The 12276-nt window shown below is 57.1% G+C and overlaps 1 protein-coding gene across 1 annotated transcript in view; it reads left to right on the plus strand.

Moving 5' to 3' along the window:
• The first annotated feature begins 1244 nt into the window (after positions 1 to 1244).
• Positions 1245 to 12276, plus strand: part of SHISAL1 (shisa like 1) — an 87465-nt gene continuing 76433 nt past the window's right edge. Inside the window, exon 1 of the mRNA XM_015150542.3 lies at positions 1245 to 1630. The gene's annotated coding sequence lies outside the window, so the exon portion shown is untranslated. The remainder of the gene's footprint in view (positions 1631 to 12276) is intronic.

Here is a 12276-nt window from a genome sequence, read left to right on the forward strand (position 1 = left end):
GGGGAGGACGCTGCTCAGCACTGTGGCGAGGAACAAATAAAGAATAAAGAAGACACCAAGTATAAAGGGCTCAGCCCAGTTTCTGGTGCGGTTCCATCAATGTTTAGAAAAGTGAAATGAGGGCCACCATCTCAGGAGACCCAGGTGGGAGAATCTTGGGGCCAGTCCTCCAGAGGCTCCCTTCTTCCTCCTAAAATCAAGAATTGATAAAAGATCTTTGTCTCCATTCTCTCTTGGGGCCCTTGACGAGGCTGCAACCTTCTCCCCACAAGACCTCTTTACAACCGCAGGTTTCCGGCCAGGGACAGAGGAAGGTGGGGAAACGGGGGCTTACTGGCTTTGAGGCCACAGAAGGGCAAGTACAGCCTTGTCCCACAGGTGAGGGGTGAAATGGGGGGCAGACTGGAGCTGCGGGGCTGCTGGGTGGAGCGGGGAGCAGGAGCCGAGGAGGGGACCCCATGCAGTGGCCCAGGAGGGTCGGGAAGTGGGGCCTTTCCCACAGGAAACCCTGGCAGAGGAGCCTGTCTCAGGCGAAGGGTTCTTGGCCCAAGCTGACCGTGACCCTGATCCCCCTGGCCAGGGTGTGGCTGGCGGGAATAACGTGGCCCCAAGACAAAGCAGGTGTGTGTTAGAAGGAGATGGGAGGACTGAAGAGTAGGAAACTGGGGTGGGAAGAGGAGAGGAAAAGGGAGTGGGAAGGAAGGAGGGAAGGAGGAGGAAGGAACAAAGAGGAGAGGAAGAACGGAGAGGAAGGAAGGAAGGAGGAAGGGAGGTAGGGAGGGAGGAAGGAAACCGGGCAGGAAAGCGGGAAGAGGAAAGGGAAAAGTAGAAGGAAGGAAAAGGAGGAGGAAGGCGTGAAAGAACGACGGAAAGGAAGTAAAAAGAGAGAAAGTGAGAAGCCACCGCAAACAGCAGGAGGGGAGAAAGAAAGAGCCAGAGGGGGAGAAAAGAGACTGCGAAAGAAAAAAAATGAGAGGAGGACGCAGAGAGAGGGAGAGAGAGAGGGAGAGAGAGAGAGAGGAAGGGAGGAGAGAGGAAGGGAGAGAGAGGAGAGCGCAGGACGCGGCGGGTAGGGCGGCGGGAGCTCGGCGAGCCCGGGCGAGGGGGCAGCAGAGGGCGCGGCGCGGAGCGAGCGCCAAAGAGTGAAGTGGGCAGCGGCGGCGGCGGCGGCGAGCGCGGGGCCCGGCGAGCATGAGCGCGGCGGCGGCGGCGGCGGCGGGCGCGGCGCGGGGCTCGGGGCCGGCGGGCGGCCGGGCGGCGCGGGCCGCCGAGTAGCCGCGGGCGGCGACGGGGCATGCGGCCGGCCGCCGGACCCCGAGCCGTACGCGGAGCCGGAGCTCCAGCCCCGACACCAGCCCCGGCCCCGGCCCCGGCCCCAGCCCCAGCCCCAGCCCCGGCCCCAGCCCCAGCTCCGCGCCGCGCCCGGCGCGCCTAGAAGCGGGCGCCTTCCGAGCGCCGATCCAGGAGCCCGGAGTCCCCGCGTCCCCGCAGCCCCCAGAAGCCGGACAACTGTTGCGGCGGCGGCGGGGGCATCGCGGGGGCGTGGGCAGCCCCCGCACCCCAGCAGGCGGCTCCCGCGGGCGCCGGCTCCCGGCTACGGAGGGAGGAACGAGCGGGCGGCGGGCACGAGGTGAGCTGCGCCCCGGGGCGGGCAGGGCGGGGGCCGCGCGGGGGAGGGGCGCGCCCGGGCCGGGGTCCGAGCGCGGCGTGGAAAGGGGCCGGGGCGGAGCTCTTGGCGGAGGAGAGAGTCTGGGCGAGTGGGGGGCGGGGTCTGCGGCGCGGGGCTCCGGAGAAGGGGTGAAGGGTGGGCGCACTGGGAGAGGCGGGTAAGGGTCATATGACTGGGGTCCGGGGCTCTTTAGAAAGGGGCTGGGGAGGACCGGGGAAGGGTCTGGGGGCAGGAGCCCTGCGGGACAGCCGGTGTTCGGCACTGGGGTCCGCGCCGGCGCTCACCAAGGTCGGGGTCGCTGAACCTTGGAGAAGAAGGGGCCGGGTTGCGAAGAGCAGTCCGGGGCGCACCGTGCCGGGACGCGGCGGCCGGGACCAGAATCCGCGTCCGAGGTGGGGACTGGCTTCCGAGAACCGAGTCGGGGAGCGCAGTGAGCTGGGAGCCCCGTGCGGGCTGCACAGGGACTGAGGGCCACGCTGCGGACCCAGAGGGACCTGGGGGTCCCAGCTGGGCAGCTCAGGGGACGGGGAGAAGGACCCCTCCCAAGTGCCTGCTCCTCGGTCCTGGTCCGCCGCGTGGCCCCCGAGGAACCGCTGTTGCCTCCAGGGGCCGAATCAACATTGATCCCGCGCCCGGGTCTGGGGTGGCCCCGGGGCGGCCTCAGAAGCTCATTAGAGCCCGCGGTTGCCATGGCAACGAGACCCCAAGCGTCTCGAGGTTATATTTATTCTAATTATTATTATCATTATTAGTATTAGTATTTGTTACTCAGCCAGAGGGAAAAAGAAAGGAAAAAGCCAGCGCGTCCTGGCACCTACAACTGTTACCTCTTTGGAAAGAGTCAAGAGTATATGGGCGAACAAGGCCGGGTCCATTTCCCCACTGGGTGCCACCCACTCTTGCTAGCTGCCCCAGCCTCCCCCCTGGGGCCATCGGACAGGGAAGGGGAGTTATGTAATCTGCGGGGGAGCACCTCTGGGGATGCCTCTTTGCAGCTCCCCTACCTCTCTGGGCCTCCTGAGGCTGTTTTAAGTGACTGCACCTGTCACTTACAGGAATCCCAGCCTAGGATGGGAAGAACACAAAGTGCCCCACACAGGGACTCTCTGGGGGTGGCCTCCAGTCCCCTCTCCAGGGCTGTATGACCTTGACCAAGGCTCCTGATGCCTCCCAGCCCATTTCCTCATCTGGAAGACAGAATGGCAGCCATACCCACCACCAAAGGCTATTGTGAGCTCACTGTGAGAAACCCTTGTCGGTTCCCGCTGAGTGTTGGTGGCTGTGTGACCCCAGGCAGCTGTCCACATGTCTCTGGACCTCAGCTTCCTAGACTATAAAATGAGGGCCCTGCTGTAGGCATTGTCTAAGGTGTTTTCGGTCAGTAATGTCCTGTGCATCTCGCTGCTGGATGGCTGTGCCTGAAATACCATCAAGTTCAGCTCTGTTCAGACCCAGACTGATGAGAATTCCCTCCCTGCATCACCCTTTGTTTCCTCGCCTGAGTCTGATTGTCCAAATCTCTCTGGGAATCAGATGGTCCAGGGGTAATCGTTGGGACTTTTCACCTACCGGTATCCTTCAGCTTCAGTGAGAAATGTCATTCGAAAGCAGAATTCAAATAACCTTCAGGTCCCAGCATCAACCAGGACAATCCCCATGCCGGTCATGGTTGCCTAGAACTGGGGGGTCGCTCCCCATCCCCTCAATCTGTGACTGCTCAGCGCAGAACGCCTGTCTGCATTCACCCCGTCTCTACAGAGAGGCTGTCTGCTGTGCCTGTTCTGGCAAGAGATGACCAGGAAGTTCTGCAACCAGGCAGCCCTGGCCCCTCTTGTGGCTGAAGCTGAGAGCCCCAGGCAAGGGTTTCTGACAGTTTCTTTCTTTAATGTCATCTCCACGCTGCGTTCCTGGCTCTGTCTCAGGCATCTGGGAGGTATGGACTGATGAAGAGGAGTGAGGGGAGCAGTTTGGCTTGGAGCCGTGTGCACGCGCACACGTGCACGTGTGTGTGTGTGTGTCCCATTCTCGCTCTCCTGAGCCACCCAGCCTGGAGCTTATCAGGGCAGGTGGACCAGATGAGAAGGGTAGGGGGCAGGGCCAGTGCTGCTCAGTCAGACCTTTGTAAGTGACAACGAAAGCAAGTGGGACCTGCCCAGAGTGAGACCAGCTGATGGCCACTCCCAGTTACCAGTCATCCATCCATCCATCCCTTCCCTCCCCTTCTAAACCAGCTCCCCTAGCCCCCATGCCTGTGCTGAAGGGCCTCGGCTCACCCTTGGCAGCTCTCGAGGAAGCAGAGGAGGAAGTGACCCTGGACAAGCCAGCAGAGCTGGAGGCATGCCTAGGTCAGGTCATGAGGCAGTGGGGAGCTCCCGGGGATCGGGAAGTGCACGTGAGGGAGGCACTTGTCCTTTGGAACCTGGGAGGGGTTGGGGCCAGGGGAGCTTGGTCCAGAATGACAGGCATGAATCAGCCAGAGGAAGGGGGAGGAGATGTTCTGGGCAGGGACCCTCTGTGGGCAGAGCTGCAGACACAACAGGGTGGCTGAAGCCTTCTGGACCTGCGGGGCTGGGAGGTGGCTGCAGGCCTGGAGGGCTGGGGGATGGAGCTCCCCTGGAGCAGGGCCAGGGCAGGAGACACCACCACCCCCAGCTTGAGTGAGAGTTTGAATAGCAGAGTGGGGCAGGGAGGAGGGAGGGAGGCCAGGTTTGGAGCTTAGACAGCTTCTGGGTGGGCTGCCCATGGTTGAGTTGGGCAGAGGGAGAGGCAGTTTTGGCCAAGAAGGTGAATCTGATTTCCAGTTTCCTAGGACAATTGGCCAAGCCCTCTCCAGCCCCACCCCGAAGGCCACACTGCAGGAGGGTTGCCTCATGCCCAGGCCCTTGGCTTCTGGGGTGGGTGGGGGGCAGTGGCATGTGGACACCAGGTCTGGCCACTTCAGCTGTCTGTGTCCACAATACAGGACTTCACCGAACAGGCTCACAGTTGCACCCCGCACAGCACTAGGATTGCACTTGGCAGTGACAGCCCAAAGGCCTGCTCCACGCCAGGTACCATGCTGAGTGCACTCGGAACCCAGCTTCCCACTTAATCCTCATGCCAAACTTGTCAACGGCAACTGTAGATTCTGTTGTATGATGAGGAAACTGACCCAGAGAGGCTAATAATACATAACCCCACCAGGACCAGGCTCCCAACCACTACACTACATTGCCTAGTGCGGGGTGGGGATGTAGAGGCTCCTAAGACACAGCACCAGGAGCCATGACGGGGTTGGGGCCCCATAGTCTCACTTCCTACTCATTATCCTGTTTACTTTCCAGTATTACTGACCCAGAGCCTGGCCCGCCTTATGATTAGATGAAAGCTATCACCTCCCTTCTTAGGGATGCTCTGCCTCTATTAACCCAGTCTCGGCTGCTTTAGCTTCTCCCCAGTTGACTCATACAACAGATTCACAGGATCTTAGAGCGAACTGAGAGCCCCTTCCCCTGCTCCCCCAAGAGGGGCTTCTCTCAGCCCAGCTGCTCTTTCAGAAGTTACTGAAACAATCGTCAACACCTAAGAATAGTGGGACCTCATTTCCTAAACACTAAACAGGCAGAGTTCTGAACATCAGAGCCAGGATGAGTGAGGAGTGTGACCCGAGGCCCTGTCCATGCTGGTTATGCCCTCCTGGGGACAGTAGGGGACACCCACTCTGTAGACGCTGGTCTCACTCTGCACAGGGCCTGGCAGGGGGGTGGCCCCATCTTTTCCTCCCTCCCTTTTTGTACCCCTTCCCTCCTTCTTGCCTTCCTCCAGGGTACACATTCCTTGACCCCTAAGCATGAACCCCCTGGGGAGGTGGAGGAGACCCCAAGGTCGTTGAGACCCACCTCCGGGCAGCTTCCAGCCAACCTGTTTAATGAATGACTCTATGAATAAATCATTCTCTAGCCGGGGCTGTGGATGTCCTGCTGGTCCTACTGATGTGCCTTCTGTCCCCCCACTCCAGTTATCATGAGCCCCTCCCTCCTTTTCTTCTTAGCTGTGGCCAGGTCAGAAACATTCATCCTGACTTCCCCAGTCACTGGCCGTCCCCCCTCCCCACAAGCCCAGGATTTCTTGTTCAGCACCTCAGGACACAGTACCTCTGAAAGTGCCAGACCAGGCCCAGGCAGGGTCTCTGGCGTATGCGCGCGCGCGTGTGTGTGTGTGTGTGTGTGTGTGTGTGTGTGCGCGCGCGTACCCCACTCTCCACAGCCCTCAAGGGGGTGGGCAGGGCGGTAGACAAAGACAGTGCCAGCAGCAGGCCTGAGCCTCGTGTGCTGTGCTGTGATGGGGAGAGGCCCCAGGAGCTGCTGGTGGAGGGGGTTGAAGCCGATCTGCTTCCCCGTATTCAGATGGGGACACTGAGGCTGAGAGAGGGCTGGGACTGCATTCAAGGTCACACAGTGAACTGGAGGTTCTTGAGGGCCAAGGATGTTCAAGCCTGTATTATAGACACGGTGGACATTGTCCAGAGGCCTCGAGGAGCTTTGGGGAGTCGGGGCGGTGTGGGGTAGTACAAACATTTCCTAGATGATGAAATTTGCCCTGAAACCCCCCGAGGCACTCCTTTTAGGAAAACGCTTCAGAATCTCTCCCTGCCTGGCCATCCACAGAAGCAGAAGCTGAGATGAAATGTAAATGCCTCTAGTCCTGTATTTTCCGACGTCAACCTGCATGGGGCATTTATATCGACAGCCCATGCCCCCCAGCCTGCTCTCCCTCCCCTCGCATCTGGGACACATGCTCCAGTCACCACCCATCTGCCCGCACGCACACCTACCCCAACAGATGTGTGCAAACGCTCCTTCCAGAAATTAAGAAATAATGCATGAGTTTCCCAAATTACACCCATTTAACACTGAATTAAGTTCTGGAAGCTCTTAACAGAGCCCTGGGAGGGAAAAAATTTTTTGTTCACACTTCCCTGGAAAATGAGACAAACCGTGATCTTTGAAAACCCAGCTACATAATCTGATTATTCCTCCCTGGCAAGCCTCAGAGAGGTGCCCAGCAGAGGGAGGGGACGGCCGGCTCTGCCGCGGCGGAGAGATTTGCATTGGGAAATTGGGCTGGGAAAGTTTGTCTCCTGTGCCAGATCCCAAAGCTCCTCGTTGTTGCCTGATGGGCTCAAAATAAAGTGCCGTTTTCTTAGATATTGGCACAAATTAAAAATAAAGGCAAATTCCTTCCATAATCCAGCATGAGAATTTCCTCTGAGGCTCCCGGAGCTTGTCACGGAAACGATGGTGATTTGCTTTCACTTTGGGTTCCTTTCCTTTGTCGGGAGAATTGTACGTGAGCAGCTGGATTTACAGACCAAAAGAGATGCATTTAGCGTTCATTCATTCCACATTTCTGGAGCGCCTACCGAGTTCTGGACAGGGTGCCAGGCCCAGGGGGCGAGGAGGGGCGATTTGAAACAGGGTCCTTCCCTGGTGAGTTTTGCAGTGTGTCTGTCGCGGGGAGGGGCAGGAGAACTAAAGAAAAACGAGCCTCTGAGAGGGGTCAGGCAGGGCTTCCTGGTAGAAGTAACTTTCAGCTTGGGTCTTGAAAGGTGCGTAGGAGAAGGCAGAGGGGCATTTCAGGAGGAGGAGCGGCTTGAGGAAGGTCTCGGGGTGGGTCTCACACGGATGTGGCTTCTCGTTATGAAGGTTCCTTTGTGACAACCTGGCTGGACATGTGGCTTTTTACAAAGCCCTTTCATATCCATTATTTTCCACTGCCCTCGGGTAGCCCAAGGCAGGCCAAGTTTCCCTAAAGGAGAGAGCTGAGCCCAGAGACGGGAAGCAAGGTGGCCAGAGTCACAGCCAGGCGGGGCTCTGAAACCCAAGGCCCTGGATCTCATGGGCTGTGTGTGGGTGGAGAGCAAATAGAGTAAGTTATCCTATAGAAATTCTAAAACTTAAAGAAGCACATACATGAATTCCAAAGTCTAGAAAGGCCCCTTTCTCCCTCCACGGGAGCCGAACTCCCTGGCTGCAAGAGGGGCTGGGCTTCAGGACCTGGGTCCCGGCGATGCCCAGGCTGGGGCTGCCGGCTCTGAGCCTCGGTCTCTGCGTCCAGAAGATGTGCTGATGGAGCTTCTCTCTGCCCATTTGCAGGAAGTCTGGCATCGTCCCAAGCCCCAGAAGGCCCAGGTTCAGCCTTCAGCTCAGGGAGGGTCCAACAGGGTCTTCTTTTCTTTGGAAAACAGAAAAAGAAAACAGAAAAAAAAAAAGAGACAGAGTCTCTCCCTGTCACCCAGGCTGGAGTGCCGTTGCTCCATCTCGGCTCACTGCAACCTCCACCTCCTGGGTTCAAGTGTTTCTCTTGCTTCAGCCTCCCCAGTAGTAGCTGGGATTACAGCCTCGCACCACCACGCCCAGCTAATTTTTGTCTTTTTAGTAGAGATGGGGTTTCGCCATCTTGGCCAGGCTGATCTCGAACTCCTGACCTCAGATGACCCACCAACCTTGGCCTCCGAAATTGCTGGGATTACAGACATGAGCCACTGTGCCCAGCCCTCCAGCAGGGCCTTTGCTGTTTAAATTGTTTAGGCTTCTGGGAGCCAGGCTGGGGTGTGGCAGGGTAGCACCAGCTGGGTGCAACTGCTTGGAATCTGATCCCTAGGACAGAAAGTCCTTTGGGGAATGAGCCATGCAGCTGAGATGAGCCCCATCGTCAGGACAACGGGCCACAGGGAGGCTCCGGGTGCTGATCCCTGGCAGGCTGCCTGCTTCCCCAAGAGCAGCCTGGAATTCCCGAGGCTATGCTGGGGTTCTGCCCAGACAAGTCTCCTCGCTGCTTGCTCCTCACTTTGTGACCCTGGGCAAGTTATATAACCCCTGGAGCCTCAGTTCCTTTACCTGCAAAATGGGTTATTGTGAGACGAGAGAAGATAAATTCATACAAAAGGCTTAGTTAGCACAGTGTAGATTCAATACCTTGCCCGCCTCTGTATTCTCACTTTGATACTGTTACCAACTTTGTGTTAATGTGTTAACATTGTTGCAGCCCTTCCACTAAGCAGGCAGGCAGGAACCAAGTCTGCTCATCCCCAGACCCCTAGAGTAGGGACTGCCATGCCTGTGGTTGTTGAATGAATGAGGAAATGAATCAGGTGAGCAGTTAGACCAGTGGCGGTGTTTCCTACCCAGCACCATGGCAACCGCAGACCACGCAGGTGGGAGCCAGCTTTGGAGCCTGGGTTCCGATCTAGCCCCCATCCCTTACTAGTGACCAGTGGGGGCTGCATATTTCCCTCTGAGCCTCAGCATCCTCATTTTCAACATAGAGCTAATAATGATGATAATAACGTGAGTGACTTGAGAGGATTTGAGGCAGAGATTGTAACATTTGGGACAGCTGGGTTAGTTACAGCGATAACCGTTATGTTTTATCCCTAAACTCTGGAGGGACAGTAAGAGTTCAAATCCCAGCCTCCACTCCTCCTGTCTGTGTGGCCTTGGACAGATTACATCACCGCTCTGAGCCTGTTTTCTCATCTAAAAATTGAGATGATATCCACCTCTTCAGGATTTAAACGAGTTACTGCAAGGAATGTGTTTGGTGCAGATGGGCATATAGTAAGTGCTCAGTAAATATAACTGGTATTATTGTCACCACTGCTACATTTAAAAACAGAAACACCCAGGAGGCACAGAAGCGGTGAAGGGTCAGAGAACCTCTCTCTGGAAGGGTGGAGGCCGCCTTGTTCCTAGTTTAGCTTGATAGTATCAAGCCCAGGTTTGGCATGCTTTGGACAGGTTTTTGGGAGTGAAGTGATGATGGATGGATGGATGGATGGATGGATGGATGGATGGATGGATGGTGGGTAGATGAATGCATAGATGGATGAATGGGTGGATAGATGGATGAATGGGTGGGTGAGGTGGGTGGATGGATGGATGGATGGATGGTGGGTTGATGGATGCATGGATGAATGAATGGGTGGATGGATGGATGAATGGGTGGGTGAGGTGGGTGGGTGGTTGGATGGATGGATGGATGGATGAATGGGTGGGTGAGGTGGATGGATGGATGGGTGGATGGATGCATGGATGGGTAGATGGACGGATGGACAAATAAATGAATTAGTGAATGAATAAAACTAAGATCAGGGCAGCCAAGGAAGAGGCTGAAGTTTGGGGGCAGAGGCTTCCCTTTGAGGATGCGAGCAACAAAGTGGGACATGATCTCTCTCTCTTTGCTGCATGAATCTTTGTTGACTAGGGATGGTGGCCTGAGTCTGGGAGCCCAGGTTGCTTGGTATCCCTCACAATTTGGTTCTGAAGCTGGACAGAGCTGAGTTCAGGCTGTGACTCCCTCAGCTTCAGCACAGGCAAGCTCCTGCCGCTCTGAACCTCTGTTTCCCCCTCTATAATGCGGGGAGAGGACTGGCTTGCAAAGATAACACACTTGAAGGTGGTTTGCAACCTGTAAAGTCAAACTGAAAGTCAAGGGAGGTGTTGGCTCCACGCAGTGGGTGACAGGGAGCAGAGGGTGGATTTGGAGCTGGCGGAGCTCATGAAACATCAGCCTGGGCACTCTCTCGTCCCCTCCTGAGGAGACCTGAGGTACAGGGTCGGGGAAGGGGTAGAGGAGGCACTTGGGGCAGTGAGGCAGCACCTCCAACTCATGGACAGAAGCAGGCCCAGGGATGGGAGTGCTCTGCCCAAGGCCCTTGGAGCCCCAACCTGATGGAGAGACCCTAACCTGCTCACCACAACCCTATCCTGGGCACTTTGCCAACATCACCTTGTTTAATTCTCGTAACTTTCCGTGAGCAGGGACAGGTTGTTATACTCACTAGGGGCTCAGAAGGCAAAGTGAATTCCCCAAGGGCACAGAGCCACTACGTTGCAAAGCCAGGATTTGGACCTGGTGGCTTCTGTTCTTTCTACTGGGGAGGCTGAATTCACTTTGTGGTCAGGAGGGGTGCTGGTGTGGGAGCTCAGGGTCACCACACTCCGGTGCCCACCCCTCAATACAGTGTGGCTTTGCCCAGCCTCCTGCCTCCTGTCTGCCTTGGTTTCCTTCTCTGTAAAATGTGTTCACAGCAGGCCCTCCTGCAGGAGTCTGAACCCAGGAGGGACCGTGCAGAGTGCTCCGATGGGCCCACCCTCTCCACTCGTTGGCTGTTCTTTGACTCCTCTTTGGGGGGGAGAGACACCCCGGGAAGGTGTGGGGCCTGCAGGAGCCACAGAGGAGCCGCACTGGGGTTGTTCCTGCTTCCCTGCATCTTAACAACCAGGGGCTGGTTTCTGCTGCCTGCTGCCTCCTCAGAAGGGGGTGGGTGCAGGCAGGCATGGGCAGGCCACTTGTCCGGTGCATGTCATGGGTTTATTCACTCCTGAGATAGTACACAGGGCCTGTCCTCACAGGCTCACAGTCTGCAGGGACTCGTGGACATAGTCACCTGTTCTGGCTCCAGACTCAAGCCCTTTGTAAAATAATGCACAGGTGTGAGTGATGACAGAGGATGGGGAGCAATTCTGCTGGTAGGAAAGGGGCTGAGCATCAAGGGGGCCTTCCCAGAGGAGGCGGCATCCAAGGAGATGGAGTCTAAGATGACCAGGTTGACAAGCAAGGGGAACAGGGACATTTGAGGCAGAGGGAACCATGCATCTAGAGCCTAGGAAATGAGTCTGGGAGACTTCTGGGAGCTCTGAGTGGCTGTTCCGTGGCACTTGTGGAAAGCTGAGCAGAAGCCAAGGCTGGAGGACTCTGGTCGCACGGGGGTGGGTGGCTGGTGGACGGATGGATGCATGGATGGATGAATGGGTGGAGGGATGGATGAATGGGTGGGTGAGGTGTGTGGATGGATGGGTGGGTGGATGGATGGATGAATGGGTGGGTGGGTGGGTGGGTGGATGGATGGATGGATGGATGGATGGATGAATGGGTGGGTGAGGTGGGTGGGTGGATGGATGGGTGGATGGATGGATGGATGGATGGATGGATGAATGGGTGGGTGAGGTGGGTGGATGGATGAATGGGTGGATGGATGGATGGGTGGGTGGGTGGATGGATGGGTGGGTGGATGGATGGATGGATGGATGGATGGATGGATGGATGAATGGGTGGGTGAGGTGGGTGGATGGATGAATGGGTGGATGGATGGATGGATGAATGGGTGGGTGAGGTGTGTGGATGGATGAATGGGTGGATGGATGGGTGGGTGGGTGGGTAGATGGGTGGATGGATGGGTGGGTGGGTGGGTAGATGAATGGATGGATGGATGGATGGATGGGTGGGTGGGTGAGGTGGGTGGATGGATGAATGGGTGGATGGACGGGTGGATGGGTGGGTGGATGTATGGATGGGTGGATGGATGAATGGGTAGGTGAGGTGGATGGATGGATGAATGGGTGGATGGATAGGTGGGTGGATGAATGGGTAGATGGATGGATGAATGGGTGGGTGAGGTGGGTGGATGGGTGAATGGGTGGATGGATGGATGGATGGATGGATGGATGGATGGATGGATGGAGGAATGGGTGGGTGAGGTGGGTGGATGGATGAATGGGTGGATGGATGGGTGGATGGGTGAATGGGTGGATGGATGGGTGGATGGGTGGGTGGGTGGATGGATG

The sequence above is a fragment of the Macaca mulatta genome, chromosome 10 (genome assembly GCF_049350105.2).
Source record: "Macaca mulatta isolate MMU2019108-1 chromosome 10, T2T-MMU8v2.0, whole genome shotgun sequence".
Classification (NCBI taxonomy): Eukaryota; Metazoa; Chordata; class Mammalia; order Primates; family Cercopithecidae; genus Macaca; species Macaca mulatta.